Below are 16,575 nucleotides of genomic sequence, written 5' to 3' on the forward strand. Positions count from 1 at the left end.
CAGCCAAAGGAAAAACTTTAATCATTTCGACTGGTCTTGTTACGTAAATATTCATATGATATGGAATAGGATTAGTAGCCAATGTCAACCTTGATCTTTCGTATCCTACAAAATTTTTGAAAACCTTTGTTACAAAGTGTCACTATGTATGTTTTCCAATTTGGAAATCAGTGGAAAGGAAATAACTTTTAATTATCTTTGAACTGGGCAGCTTAAAAGTTAAACCTAGTATACAGAAAATCCTTTTTTAGTTGTTTTTATTTTAACTTTTATTTAATGAATATAAATTTCCAAAGTACAGCTTATGGATTACAATGGCTTCCCCATACCGTCTCTCCCACCCGCATCCCTCCCCTTTCCCACTCCCTCTCCCCTTCCATTCACATGAGGATTCATTTTCAATTCTCTTTATATACAGAAGATCAGTTTAGCATACATGAAGTAAAGATTTCAACAGTTTGCTCCCACACAAACATAAAGTGAAAAATAATAGATGATTTTTTAAATGATGATGAAATCAGATCAGACCTATTGTCATGTTTAATCCCAGTGAGAGTCAAGTTGGGAATTGATAATTTCTTCTTTTTTTTTTACAGAAGGTCAGTTTAGTATACATTAAGTAAAGCTTTCAACAGTTTGCACCCCCATAGAAACACAAAGCGAAATATACTGTTTGAGTACTCATTATAGCATTAAGTCTCAATGTACAGCACATTAAGGACAGAGATCCTACATGAGGAGTAAGTGCACAGTGACTCCTGTTGTTGACTTTACCAATTGACACTCCTGTTTATGGCATCAGTAATCTCCCTATGCACCAGTTATGAGTTTCCAAGGCTATGGAAGCCTTTTGAATTCACCGACTCTTATCTTGTTTAGACAAGGTCATAGTCAAAGTGGAGGTTCTCTCCTCCCTTCAGAGAAAGGTACCTCCTTCTTTGAAGACCTGTTCTTTCCACTGGGATCTCACTCACAGAGATCTTTCATTTAGGTGTTTTTTTTTTTGCCAGAGTGTCTTGGCTTTCCATGCCTGAAATACTCTCATGGGCTTTTCAGCCAGATCCGAATGCCTCTAGGGCTGATTCTGAGGCCAGAGTGCTGTTTAGGACATCCGCCATTCTATGAGTCTGCTGAATATCTTGCTTCCCATGTTGGATCACTCTCCCCTTTATTTATTCTATCAGTTAGTATTAGCAGGTACTAGACTTGTTTATGTGCTTCCTTTGACTCTTAGTCCTTTAATTATGACCAATTGTGAACTGAAATTGATCACTTGGACTGGTGAGATGGCATTGGTACATGCCACCTTGATGGGATTAATTTGGAGTCCCCTGGTATGTTTCTAACTCTACCATTTGGGGCAAGTCAGCTTGAGCATGTCCCAAATTGTACATCTCTTCCCTCTCTTATTCCTACTCTTATGGTTAACAGGGATCACATTTTAGTTAAATTTCAACACTTAAGAATAACTGTGTATTAATTACAGAATTAAACCAGTCATATTAAGTAGAACAGACAAAAAAACTACTAAGAGGGATAATGTATTAAGTTGTTCATTAACAGTCAGGGCTATGCTGATCAAGTCACCGTTTCCCATAGTGTCCATTTCACTTCAGGAGGTTTCCTTTTTGGTGTTCAGTCAGTTGTCACCGATCAGGGCAAACATATGGTATTTGTCCATAGGTACATATTTTGGCCAATAACCCGTTGTCAGAATATTCACAGTTAATTCAATATTTCCAGGTATATTCTGGTTCTGCATATACTGTTTGAACTGACTCCTGATGTCTTTAGTAAGCTCCATGTCTTTAAACATCCCTTCAAGCTTGCTGGTGAAAGCAGCTCCACATTCACGTTTGTGTTTGGAAAGCATTGATTTTTCAACAGATGCACTCTTCCCAACTAACAGACGCTTGGCTAAATCTTTCTTATAGAAGGCCTCAAAAACATCCTTGCCATAGATAAATCTAAATATGATCATAATTTTATCCAACATGTTCTCAAGTTCTTCATCTGTAGCTTCTTTGTTGCCTTCATGAAGCTTTGAATCTACATACTTGGCTATAAGTTCAGCAGGTTTATTTGGTCTCTTGTTAAAGAATGTTTCAAATGCTTTTTTCATGGCATTGATAAACTTTTCATTCTTCAGAAAGCAGATATTGCTTATATGATCAACCATATCTTTAAAATCTAGAAATTCTTGAACCATGGTTTTATCTTTTTCAGGATTAATTACAATAGTGCTGCCAAATGCCTTGATGTACTCAATCCACTGTTGCAAGAGAACCTGAACCCCACCTCGAACTCTACTGAAGAGCTGGTAGAGGAAAGACAAATCTTGAATTTGGTTTTCATCAAGAAGGTTATTACACCTTTCTGAAGAATTGCTGTTAAGTGTCCCCCAAAACCAGAGGCATCACAATACCAGATTTCAGGACATACTACAGGGCAGTTGTAATCAAAACAGCATGGTACTGGTACAGAAACAGATGGATAGACCAATGGAACAGAATAGAAACACCAGAAATCAATCCAAACATCTATGGCCAACTTACATTTGATCAAGGATCTAAAACCAATTCCTGGAGAAAAGACAGTCTATTCAAAAATGGTGCTGGGAAAACTGGATTTCCACATGCAGAAGCATGAAGCAAGACCCCTACCTTACACCTTATACAAGAATCCCCTCAACATAGATTAAAAATCTAAATCTACAACCCGATACCATCAAATTATTAGAGAGCATCGGAGAAACCCTACAAGATATAGGCAGAGGCAAAGACTTCTTGGAAAAGACCCCAGAGGTACAGGCAGTCAAAGCCAAAATTAGCAGTTTGGATTACATCCAATATAGAAGTTTCTGTACTGCAAAAGAAACAGTCAGGAAAGTGAAGAGGCAACCAACAGAGTCAGGAAAAATATTTGCAAACTATGCAACAGATAAAGGGTTAATAACCAGAATCTACAAAGAGATCAGGAAACTCCACAACAACAAAACAAACAACCCACTTAAGAGATGGGCCAAGGACCTCAATAGACATTGTTCAAAAGAGGAAATCCAAATGGCCAACAGGCACATGAAAACATGTTCAAGATCACTAGCAATCAGGGAAATGCAAATCAAAACCACAATGAGGTTTCACCTCACCCCGGTTAGAATGGCTCACATACAGAAATCTACCAACAACAGATGCTGGCGAGGATGTGGGGAAAAAGGGACACTAACCCACTGTTGGTGGGAATGCAAACTGGTCAAGCCACTATGGAAGTTAGTCTGGAGATTCCTCAGAAACCTTAATATAACCCTACGATACAACCCAGCCATCCCACTCCTTAGACTTTACCCAAAGGAAATGAAATTGGCAAGTAAGAGAGCAGTCTACACCTCAATGTTTATTGCAGCTCAATTCACAATAGCTAAGACCTAGAATCAACCTAAATGCCCATCAACAGTAGACAGATAAAGAAATTATGGGATATGTACTCTATAGAATACTATACAATCCAGCGCCATGGCTCACTAGGCTAATCCTCCGCCTGCGGCACTGGTACACTGGGTTTTAGTCCCGTTTGGGGTGCCGGGTCTGTCCAGGTTGCTCCTCTTCCACTCCAGCTCTCTGCTGTGGCCTGGGAAGGCAGTGGAGGATGGCCCAAGTGCTTGGGCCCTGCACCTGCATGGGAGACCAGGAGGAAGCACCTGGCTCCTGGCTTCATATAGGCACAGCGTGTCAGCCATAGCGGCCGTTTGGGGAGTGAGCCAGAGAAGAAAGACCTTTCTCTCTGTCTCTCACTGTATAAATCCACCTGTCAAAAAAAAATAATATTATACTGCAGTAAAAAAAAATCTGGTAATTTGCAACAAAATGGAGGAAAATGGAAAACATCATGCTGAGTAAATTAAGCCAGACCCATAGGGACAAATAGTATATCCTCTCTCTGTTTGGTGACATTAACTGAGCACCTAAAATAAAACTTGTTGAAGTGAAACGGACACTATGAGAAACAATGACTTGATCATCCCTTGTCCTGACTGTCGAGGGAGAACTTACTACTTTATTCTTTTAGTATTTTTTTGTTCTACTTAATACCATTGGTTGAACTCTTTAATTAACACACAATTGAATTTAACTGAAAAGTGATCCCTGTTAAATATAAGAGTGGGAATAAGGGAGGAGATGTACAGTTTGGCACATGCTCAATCGGACATACCCCTAATGGGAGAGTTAGAAACGTGCCAGGGAATTCCAATTCAATCCCATCATGGTGGCATGTACCAATGCCATCTCACTAGTCCAAGTGGTCAGTTTCAGTTCAAAATTGATCATAATGATAGGATTAAGAATCAAAGGGATCACATAAATGAGACTAGTGTCTGCTAACATTAACTGAAAGAATTAAAAAGGGGAGAATCATCCAACATGGGAAGTGGGATACACAGCAGACTCAAAGAATGGCAGATGTCCTAAACAGCATTCTAGCCTCAAAATCTGCCCTTAAGGCATTTGGCTAAAGGCATGGGCTAAAAATCCCATGAGAGTTATTTCAAGCATGGAAAGCCAAGACACTGTGGCCATCGGATCAGCAAAAAAAAAAAAAAAAAAAAACCTAAATGAAAGATCACTGTGAGTGAGATCCCAGTGGAAAGAACGCTCCATCAAAGAAGGAGGTACCTTTCTCTGAAGGGAGGAGAGAACTTCCACTTTGACTATGGCCTTGTCTACATATGATCAGAGTTGGTGAACTCAAGAGACTTCCATAGCTTTGGAAGCTCATGACAAAAGCCTCGGGTGAGTACTGATGTTATCAATAAAAGTGTCAGTTGTTAAAACAGGAGTCACTGTGCACTTACTCCCCATGTAGGATCTCTGTCCTTAATGTGTTGTACTATGTGAATTAATGGTAAAACTACTACTCAATTAGTACTTTATACTTTGTGTTTCTGTGTGGGTGCAAACTGTTGAAATCTTTACTTAGTATATAATAAATTGATCATCTGTGTATAAAGAATTGAAAATGAATCTTGCTGTGAATGGGATGGGAGAGAGAGTGGGAGATGGGATGGTTGTGGTGGGCAGGAGGTTATGGGGGGAAAAGCCACTATAATTCAAAAATTGTATTTTGGAAATTTAAATTTATTAAATAAAAATTTAAAAACAACAATTTGTTCTCCCCTTATTTTAAAATTAGGATAGATGTATTACTTTTTTAAGAACTGACTTTTAGATTTACTTATGATTCTAATATTTTCTGGGTTCTACTTTATTAAAATTTTTATTTTTTTAAATTTTCATATTTACTTTTTGTGTTTTAATCGTTGAGTTGTTTCCATAGTAAATTTATGGTGAGTTTCTGTATGTAGACATTTGATGCAATGCATCAAAGTCTTTTTTTTTTTTTACTAAGTGCTTTAGAAACAATTCGGAGATAATTTTAAGCCATGTTTTCAACTGGTGTTCATGCAGCATGGACATGTCTGTGCACAAGCACAGTGTTGAAGAAACACAAGCTGGGAGAACTGAATCTAGGCCTGGTTCTGCCTTAGGGAATGGCAGTTTAGTGGGACTCATCTCTGAAATTCTACAGGAAAAGAAGTGTACTGGAAGGTTTAAACATGTGAGTGAATAGTCCAGGGTCTTGTAGAGGAGCCCAGAGCTCATAATTGGAGTGTTCATGCTGGGATCAGGGGCAAGACTGGGGATGGACCCTCCACATTCAGATGGCAGAGCTGGTATGGACAGTGCCAGGCAGTGAATGGGCATTTGGCTAGTGTAATAGCATACCGAAGTACCCTGAGTGGCTCATGGTGTTCAGTGTAAGTCTCTGATCTCTGTCCAGCCTGGCTCTAGACCTGTACGTGTGGAGCATTATACAGGCTTGAGTTCTATGCCCAGACTGACACTCCAGGGCACTTGATGATTGCTGGAACACTGGCCCTACCTAACAGAATTCAGCTTCCAGTCTTAATCCCCAAGGTCTAGAAAATGAGTACAGGAAAGATAATTCCCCACAGGGTCATGGAGTTGTGATTCCAATGCTTCTAATTGAAGCAGAGGGGAAGGCAGGTGGGTGAGATCATTGGTGTTTAGGACAGCCTGATGTCCTTGCAGGAGGAGATATAGTGTCTGGAATGTGTTAATAGACAGCTTTGCCCACCTGAATATCATCATTTCAGAATCTGTCACAGACTTGCTGGGGATCCAGGATTCTAAGGACAAGGAGGAAGATGGTGAGATGGGAGTATTGGCATCTGGGCATCCTACCCAGGGAGTGACTGATGTCTTTGCTGCAGACACCTGGAGGAAGCTGTGACAGAGGACAAGTCCTGTGCTATTTCATACAATGTGGGGAGGAGTTGAGGAGTGTAAGGTGGTGTGGGGCTGGGGAAATCTGGGGTTTGGTGCTCACCATGTCTGTGTTCTTCTAGGAGGATAGGGAGGAAGGCGACAATGAAGAGAAGTAGGAGGGTGGCAATGAGTGTGTACAGTGAGGTAATGGGGGGATTCAAGATGAGGTCTGGAGGGCCCATGCATGAAAGATCTCTCTGTCTCTGTCTGCCTTTCAAATAGTAAACACTTTAAAAAAGGAAAACAAAGGTGCACTCACGTGCTCTTCTATGTGGAGACTGCTGTTAGGAGACTTTAAAACACTGGAGAAGGGAGCAGGGAGTTTTGAGTGGGAGAGAGGCCAGCATTTTCCTCTTGTGCTGTATATATTTATTGATTTTTCTCTGATTAACTGGTACCTTTTGGTTAAAAGACTGTTTTTTATTTCGTTTTGTTTAACAAAAACAAAGATCACTTTGATGCAGGGTACCGTGTGGGGTTGTGTGTATGTGTGTCACAGGGAGGTTGGTGCAATCCAAGAAAGGGTGAGCAGAAGCTTCAAAAGAGATAGGGACTCAAAATCTGTCAGAAAGGAGTCATTTTAGAGGCTGATGAAAAGAGAGAAATCAGTTGATGGAGAAGCATATTCATTACTTAACTTTTATAATTTGCAGTATATATAAATTTAATTATAATTACTAGGAATAGAAAAGTAATAATGTGAGCTGTCAAAAATTTAGTGAAATTTCCAAATGTACAAACAAGTTAGTGAAGAAAAGAAAGCTATGTTTTTTTTTGAGATATATTTTTTACTTGAAAGTTAGAGTTACACAGAGAGAGAAGGAGAGGCAGAGAGAGACAGAGAGAGAGGGAGAGAGGTTTTCCATCCACTGGTTCACTCCCCAATTGGCTGCAATGGCTGGAGCTGTGCCTCTCTGAGGCCAGAAGCTGCAAACTTCCTCCAGGTCTTCTCATGCAGGTGCAGGGGCCCAAGGACTGGCGCCATCTTCCAATGCTTTCCCAGGCCACAGCAGAGAACCGGATCAGAAGTGGAGCAGCCAGGACTTGAACTGGCATGCATATGGGAAGCCAGCACTGCAGGCGGAAGCTATTCCTGTTATACCACAGTGCTGGCCCCTTAAAGCTTTATTTTTTAGACAAAACAGGACAACAATCATATTGTTTTACCACGTTGTTAAAGCTGGATCAGTAAAATTTCATTCTATAAGAGAAGTATGTCAACATTCACAAAGAATAAAATCCTACTAAATTGTGTGCTGTTAAAATAAAATGTACTCTATTAAAATTAAGACAGTCCAAGAAATGAATGCATGAAAATATCAATATCAAAGAAGAAATCAAGGCTAAAATTAATACCCATGAATAAAAAGGCCATGAGGAAAAATAGCAATGATGATGTAAAATAAATATCAATAAATACAGAAAGCAAAATTTCGAAGAACCAAATAAATTCCAAACAAGTATAGTAGAGGAACAAAGAAGAAAAAGTAAAACTTTTTTAAGATTTATTTATTTGTTTGAAAATCAGAGTTACACAGAGGAGAGGCAAAGAGAGAAGTTTTCCATCCACTGGTTCACTCCCCAATTGGCCACAACAGCCAGAGCTGCACCAATCTGAAGCCAGGAGCCAGGAGTTTCTTCCGGGTCTCCCACATGGGTGCAGGGTCCCAAGGGCTAGGGCCATCTTCTACTACTTTCGCAGGCCATAGCAGAGAGTTGGATGGGAAGCGGAGCAGCGAGGAACTAGAACCAGTGCCCATATGGGATGCCAGCACTTCAGTCCAGGGTGTTAACCTGCTGTGCCATAGCGCCGGACCCTAAAAGTTTTTATGTTAAAATATTAGCTCTATTTCTACCAGAACAAGTACATCTATCTGGATATGTGATTCCCCCATCTACTATGTGCCCCTATAAATGTTATCTACCTCGGGATCTCTTGCCAAAGCTGTAGCCATATTCTTTTTAAGTTTTTATTTTATTTTTTATTGAGAGAGAGAGAGAGATTGAATATGAATATGAATCTGGTCCAGGTCAAAGCCATAACTCCATCCAGATCACCAACTCAGGTGGCACGGGCCCTCATGAGCTGACCTCCCAGGTGGATTAGCAGGGATTTGTATCAGAAATTATGTAGCAAGGACTTGAATCAGCTCTCCAATATGGATGTCTGCATTGCAAACAGTGGCTTTACCGGGTGTGTCACAATTCCAGTCCCTGAGGTCATCGGTGTTTTTTTTTTCTTAAGTGATTGATTGATTGATTTGAAAGGCAGAGTTAGAGAGAGGTACCAATCTTCCATTAATAGTTCACTTCCCAAATGGCTATGGTGTCTGGGACTGAGCCAGGTCAAAGCTAGGAGTCTGGAACACCATCTGGGATTTCCACATGGGTGGGAGAGGCTTAAGTACTTCAGCCATCTTCTGCTGCTTCTCCAGGTACAGTAGCAAGGACCTAGATTGGAAGTGGAGCAGATGGGACTTGAACTAGGGTTCATATGGGATGCACATATCTCATGTGGCAGCTTAACCAAAAGTACCACAATGGTAACCATGAGGCTATGTTCTTTTTTTGTAAAATTTTTATTGTTTATATAAGAACAACAAACTGCATGTATTTTCTCTACACAGATTTAAAATTAATTATATTTACCATCCTTTCCTCTCTCCCTCCCTGTTTCCCTCCCACGCTCTCTCCTCCTTACATACTTATTTTTTTTTATATTGACATACTTTCAAGTTACTTTATAATCACAAGCCTAACCTACCACTAAAGATTTCAACAAGTAGTAAGTACAAAGAGGCTGTGCTCTTAAACCTCCAGGACTGCCAGCCAAACAAACCTCTTTATATATTACTCACCCTCAGGTACTTTGTTAAAGTGAAATGACTTAACTGAAAAACTACTTTTTAAAATTACTTATCTTCTTTATTGAATTTCCTGTGCTCCTTGGTAAAAAATTGAGCATGTTTGTGTAGGTCTATTTTGAGGTTCTCTGTTCTCTTCTGTTGGTCTGTGTGTCTATCCTTTTTCCGGTATTACAGATCATTAATCACTGTATCTTTCTGGCAAGATTTGATGAATCCTCTCATTTTCTTCTTTCCAGTCTCCCAAGATTGTTGTAACTATCCATATGACGTTTAGAATATGTTTATCTAGACATACAAAATACATAGCTGAGATTTTCATGGAATTTCCTTATATCTATGAATTAATTTGGAGAATCTGGCATCTTTATATGTTTGTCCTGTGATCTGTGGACAGAGTGTTATTTCCATTTTCTTAGATTTACATTCACCTTTTTTTCAGCTTATGTAATTTACAGTTTACAATATTATGTTCTGTTAAGGTTATACACATGAGAGTTTCATTTTTGTGGATTAACTGCAAATGTTATTGTTTTTAATTGAAGGTTCTGTATCTCTGCTGTTATTATTCAGAAAGGCAATTGAATTTTTATGTCTGTCTTTTAGCTTAAAAACCTGCTTAAGACAGAGTTCTTGAACTTTCTGTATAATCATGTTATCTGCAAAAGTAAAAGAAGGAGTTTTATTTTTTCTCTGTAATCTGTGTGCCTCCCCTTTATTTTTTCTTGCCTTTTTGCAGTGGCTAGATCTTCCAGTATAATATTTACTATCTGAGACAAAGTTTCTTTGTGTTAGCACCTAACTAGTAAACAAAAACTAAGTATTCATCTAGGATTGCACTTTATTTTGGTCCAGTAAGAATCTAGTTTTTTTTTAAATGATGAAAAAAATAGCTGCTATTATACTAATACATGTTTACTTATTTTTATTATTTAAAAGTCACTCTAATAATTTTAAATATATCTGTGGATTCAATGAAATTGTTGCATATGTTCTCAAACTTAGAAAATACTAATCCAGATTTTTTTTCTTTTTTTTACACAACTCATGGTGCAGTAGTCTCTCATTATAACTTAAGGGAAGATGTAAACCTGGTCAGGTGGTGGAATGAAAATGAAGGCAGCCTCAAGGCTGCATGAAAGACTTCCACTGCATTTCTAAGACTGGGTGTTGGAAGCCTGCCTTAGGAGTGTCCAGGGGTCTGAAGGTTTAAGAGAAATGGACCAGAATGTGGGCCCCACACTGGCCACTCACCCAGCCACCCCACAGCCCCCAGCAAGCTCTTCCACTTGTGGCCTCTCACTCCCAGTGGGTGAGGTCTGGAAAAAGCCAGACCAACAAGGAGGCCACTGCAGAGTCCAGCCCGCGCGCCCAGATTGGCCGACAAGGCGCCAGAAAGCAAGGGTGGTGGGAAGAGGTGGGAAGGGGGCCAGGGCGGTGCTGCTGGCCCAGGCGTCTTGGCACCGGCCTAGCTCTTCCATGCTCCTGAGCTTTGAATCTGCAGCTTACACACAGTATCAAGGACTCCAACCCAGAGTGGGGAAAGGTGAGGCTGAGCTGTTTAGCTCAGGTCCCGGGGATCAGAGAAGGGAAGAGCAGGTCTGCTTCTCTCATTGCTGTGCATAGCCCTGGGTGGCAACCTAACTCCAAGCCCCTTGATGCATCAAGTTCCCAGGCTTACAGTCCAGGGAAGGGGACCACCCATTCCTGCAGATTTTCCATCCAGAGAACTTACTGCTGCCTGCTACTAGTAATAGTTATGTACAGGGAGGTCTTGTTTTCTCATTTACTGTGGCTTCTTAGCACAATGCTTACAACTGGAAGGCTCTATAGAAATAAACTTGGATGTTCTGAGTTGAACAGAATTGAACAAATTTATTTCAGGATTCAATCAAACCTTTCATAACATTGGATAGTATGAAGTAGACTGTGCCATTTTATGTAGAAATTTCCACAATCATCATACAATCTAATACCTTTTAGTTGTAGTATTTCCAGGATTTGTCTTTGATTAGCAAACTTAAATGTTAATGTAAACCAATGACTTCTAAATATGTAGCCAAAATATTTTACATATATTGTCAAGCTGGATCCAAAATATATTAATAGTCCATCATGTTTGAGTGGACCTATAGAAAACATTAATTCACCTGTTAATTATTTTGAACAAGGGAAGTTTAAAAATGTGTTGATGAAACACAAGATTATGTTATTTGGTAGAAATTACTGCTGGTCACTGATAAAATTTCACTATGGATAATATACTTTCTAGCAGATATATACATCTTCTGTTTACTAGTAAAACACACCAGCTAAAGCATCACTTGTGGAAATATAAATAAAATGTGCTAATTATCACCTTTACCACAAAATAACGATCTGAAGGATTCTTATCATTGCAACAAGGACAAAAATCTAGTGGAATTGCTATAAAAGAGGAAATATTTTGTATATGTAAAATATATTCTACCAAATATGCCCTTGAAATTAATATAAAATAAGTTATATAGTCATTGAGATGCTTGAATTATTTTAATGTATTAGAAAATCTTAATTTGTGTTATAGTAAAAGAATAAAATTGGGCCGGTGCCGTGGCTCACTAGGCTAATCCTCCACCTTGTGGCGCCGGCACACCGGGTTCTAGTCCTGGTCAGGGTGCTGGATTCTGTCCCGGTTGCCCCTCTTCCAGGCCAGCTCTCTGCTGTGGCCAGGGAGTGCAGTGGAGGATGGCCCAAGTGCTTGGGCCCTGCACCCCATAGGAGACCAGGATAAGTACCTGGCTCCTGCCATCGGATCAGCGCGGTGCACCGGCTGCAGTGCGCCGGCCGCGGCGGCCATTGGAGGGTGACCTTTCTCTCTGTCTCTCTCTCTCTCTCACTGTCCACTCTGCCTGTCAAAAAAAAAAAAAAAGAATCAAATTGTTATAGGTAATTATAAGATAACATGAAAAATGTTTGTATACAGTTATAGTGTTACATTATATATTTTTAAGCATCTTAGAAAAAAGGATACAAAATGTAAATTTTAAGTGACATGTATATACTATGTATTCTATATCTATATAAAATATGCATAGTCTTAAAAATATAACACATTTTATATATTTTTTCATAGGCAAAATTTAAAATCCATATTAAAGTTATTACTCTACTTGAGTTTGAGGATATTTTGATTGTTTTATATTTTTGGTGTTTCTCATATCCTCTTCATGAACCATGAATTCATTCTCTCTATTAGCAATAGAATTTGATTTCTAAACATAATTATATGAAAGGGTCACTTAATTTTTGTGTGAATGACACATAGTTGTGAAAGTTGATGATACCGAGATGAAATCATTCTTCTCAGGCTCTGACAAACATACAGCCTGGGAGTCAGGAGGAGTAGAACTCATGTCTGCCTGTCCAAGAGCTCTAACATCCCATGCACTTTCTACAGGTCCACTTGAAATTTCTTTTCAGTTACATGCATCACATGCTTCGCAGCTCTTACCAATCTACCTACAATTCTTTAAGAAAGATTATCGTTAATATTCTTCAACACTATAACAATTTACAGAAGATTTTCTGGACATTATTATTGCCCATCAAGGACACCTCCATTAATGAGCTTAGGCCAATTCTAGCCTTGGGTCTGCAAGAGCTATGAATTTTGGATCTTAGTAGCTTGTGCAAATTTCTCCCTGTTGGCCTTTAAAACTTCCCTGTTCCTCAACCTCGTTGGAATTCATCCATAGTGTGTTATACTGCAAGAATAAACAATGCTTTGTATAACATACTGTACTGTACAGTATAACATAAAAATACTGCTTCAAAATAAATATTATTCTTTGAAGAATAGCTGTCATTTTGTTTATGCTCTATGGTGTCTTTTCCATGTATTTATTCAATTTCAGAAGTACAACTGCTTTCCTCATTTCAGCCACATATAGTTTGTATTGGGTAACAAAACAATCTGCCTGAGAAAATTTATAATTAACCCATAAAATATTACGCATTCTATAGCTGTCTTTTTAATCTTTAATCCTAAAATGTCACTGTGTTACTTCTTTTATTGGCTTAAACATTTTTTTCTACAAAATCAGTAATATCTTGGAAACTACAAGTTTAACTTTAAAATTATGCATTTTGGATTCTCCTCATTCTTTAAAATTGCATAACCATCATCACAGAATTATTTTAACATATATGTATGTATGTATATATATTTAAGCTTCCCTCAGCTCAGGTGAGATGCATTTTTCAACAGAGCTTCTCATTAGTTCCAGGGGAATTTTTCCTGACAGAAGAATAAAGCTGAATTAGTTAAACAAGGTCGAAATGGTGCTCTAGGGGGCTTGGTGAACTGATTTGAATCCCTTCTGGTGCTCTAATATTAACGGACCTTAAAATGTTTTTCTATTTATTCTATTTTGAAATAGCTTCAAACACAGTAGGAAAAATAAGAAAAGGAAAGTTGACATCAAATAGCTTGGAGTAACAGTCCAGCACATTAAACAAAATGAGGATTAAGGAAGAACCAGGGTTTCTCAGTCTAACTCTTGCCTGAGGAATGAAGAACAAATGCAAATATGTGGATTAAATGTCATTGGTGCAATGAGACATTTCTTGGTCTCCTTGTCATTAGGGCACAGTGCATTGTGACTACAGAATTTGTTGGGGAAGTTTTAAAAGAATCACTTGAAAATGCTATTTTCATTTTCCCAGTCCCTTGTAAATCACTTAAATATTTTTAACACCTGTAAGAATCATATGGACAAACTGAAACAATATATCTAACACAGTTTTTCAGATGATTACAGAATATTAAAGCAATACAGTTAGTTATTTGTTATGTCCAGGCAAAAGTGTCCTTTTTTTTTTTTTTTTTTTTTGACAGGCAGAGCGGACAGTGAGAGAGAGAGAGAGACAGAGAGAAAGGTCTTCCTTTTTTCCGTTGGTTCGCCCCCCAATGGCCGCTGTGGCAGGCGCACCACGCTGTTCCGAAGCCACAAGCCAGGTGCTTCTCCTGGTTTCCCATGTGGGTACAGGGCCCAAGGACTTGGGCCATACTCCACTGCACTCCTGGGCCACAGCAGAGAGCTGGACAGGAAGAGGAGCGACCGGGACAGAATCCAGCACCCTGACCGGGACTAGAACCCGGTGTGCCGGTGCCCCAGGTGGAGGATAAGCCTATTGAGTCGTGGCGCCGGCCAAAAAGTGTCCTCTTAACCACAGAATTTACCATATACTGTGTAAAGGATACAGAAAGTGAAGGAAGGTATCGATATTCACAAAGTATTCTGGCATGGTTCCATATACAGTATATCAGTTGTTTATTCCCCAGTTTGTAACAGGGGAATTAAAATATCCTTTTCCACATTGAATAATTCACAGATGTATCCAGGCCTCTAGGTTAACTATTTAATCTGAATCAACTGGCTATGTGTTTGGATCTTGTATTAACATTGGTGGGAGACATATACCATCCAAATATGTTTCTCATTTCTTTAGAATGGAATCCAAGAATATGACTCCTAAATTATTCATTTTCAAAGGACATTTTGTAAAGGAGCTGAGGGAAGCTGCTGCTGTCTCTTGTACCAATGGTGCATGCCCTTCATAGTATAAGCTTTAGAATCAGTAGTTCCTTTCTTTTGTCCCCACCTCACCTTCTGTAATTCTTTCTCTGTGTTCAGAGGTCAAAAAAGTATTATCTTTGTTTGAAGCTTAATTTGGCCATTTAGTATCTGCCTTGAGGCTAAAGGCATAGCTTAGAATAGCAGAAATTTGAGTATCAGTATCCAGAGGAAAAAAATAATTCTCTTTGATAACACTTTCATTCTTACTGAAAGTAACTAATGAACTCAATATTTACCTACTTCATTGATTTTGGGAGAAAGATTCCAATTTTCTACTTGTCTGTTTTCTCCTCCCTAGCCTTTGGACATTTCATTGGGAAGCAGTACTCTGTCCTTTACATTTTTAGAAAACAAAATGTACTGAAATTTAAGCTACTCTAATTTATGAATACATTAGAATATTATTATGTGCAACTTTCCCTAGTTTCTCAAAATCTTTACTTTCCCAAACTTATGTTTAAGATTTTTATACTCTGTAATTTAATCTTTAGTCAATCTTCTATTTTCCCATTAAATGTAGGAGGTGATGGTTTTGTTATGTGTTTCCACACTCACTTCAGTGTATCAGCCTCATCAGATGGTATAGCTGTTCTCTTATTGAGACTTGAAGACTCTAACTCAAAATTCCTTTTCCACTGTGTACACAGTCATTCAGGAACCACACATACAATTTTAATATTGGTGTTTATTCCTGATGACCAAATATTTTATTGTCCCAGGACAACAAACTGCTGTCTTACTCTTAGACCAAATGATTAATTTAACAGCAAATATTGCAGAATTTAACAACTTATGACCACTTCTAATCACCTGCAGTGGGGGTCATATGATTTGGACCAGTATGTTTCTCACGTTGACATCTATAGTAGCTTTCCTCCAAGACTACTAATGACTTCACCTCACTGAATTTTTTAAACTCCCCTTCATTAGTTCCAATAACCTCACTGGAGAACATGCTTGGTATCTAAACTGAGGAAAACACTGAGTCGCAGTAGAGTGAGACAGAGTAGAAAACATGACTCTGTTTTCCATGAAAGAAGGAAATGCAGTTACATTGTCACAAGTATGTGAGTTTTTCCCAAAATGATTATTGTCCAAATTTAATACAAAATGTCAGAGATGCATAATGGCAAAATTAACAATTTGTTCTTCAAATCTCAGTACCTTGGAAAGGACTACCTATTAAATATTCTTTTACAATGTGCTCTGAGATTTGGGAAGCTAAGTGAAGGGTCATTTTTCTAAAACATCATTCCTTCCACTACCTCCATGAGGTAATATTTTCTTTCAATCAGCCATAGGGTTTTCTGTCATGAAGTACACTTTTGGAACACTGACTTCTAACTAAAATTTTAAGATCTGCAATTCTTTTTGCTGCCTGAAGTAAATCTCACTTTTTATTAATTTCAGATTGCCCTTGGTACCTGCCGCCTGCCTTTAGCTACTAGAATGTCACGACTGTATATTAAAACCTCACTTATCCATAGTAGCGAGGGCAAGAGGCATAGATAGCACAGAAAGCCATATATAAGCCAATATCCTTTCCAATGTAGCTTTGAAATATTGAACTTTTCTCTTTCCTTTTCGAATCTTTGCTGAAATACTATGTTCATGTCACCATGCTTAAATGGTACATTCTTATACTTTGAAAATTAAAAAAAAGATTTTCATCTTCCTTTATTTTCAAGAATGAATATATGTTTTCTCCTTTTTGAGATTATTACAAAACTAAATTTTTTGGAAAAT

The sequence above is a fragment of the Oryctolagus cuniculus genome, chromosome 19 (genome assembly GCF_051225735.1).
Source record: "Oryctolagus cuniculus isolate XC-2025 breed Fujian yellow rabbit chromosome 19, ASM5122573v1, whole genome shotgun sequence".
Taxonomy (NCBI): domain Eukaryota; kingdom Metazoa; phylum Chordata; class Mammalia; order Lagomorpha; family Leporidae; genus Oryctolagus; species Oryctolagus cuniculus.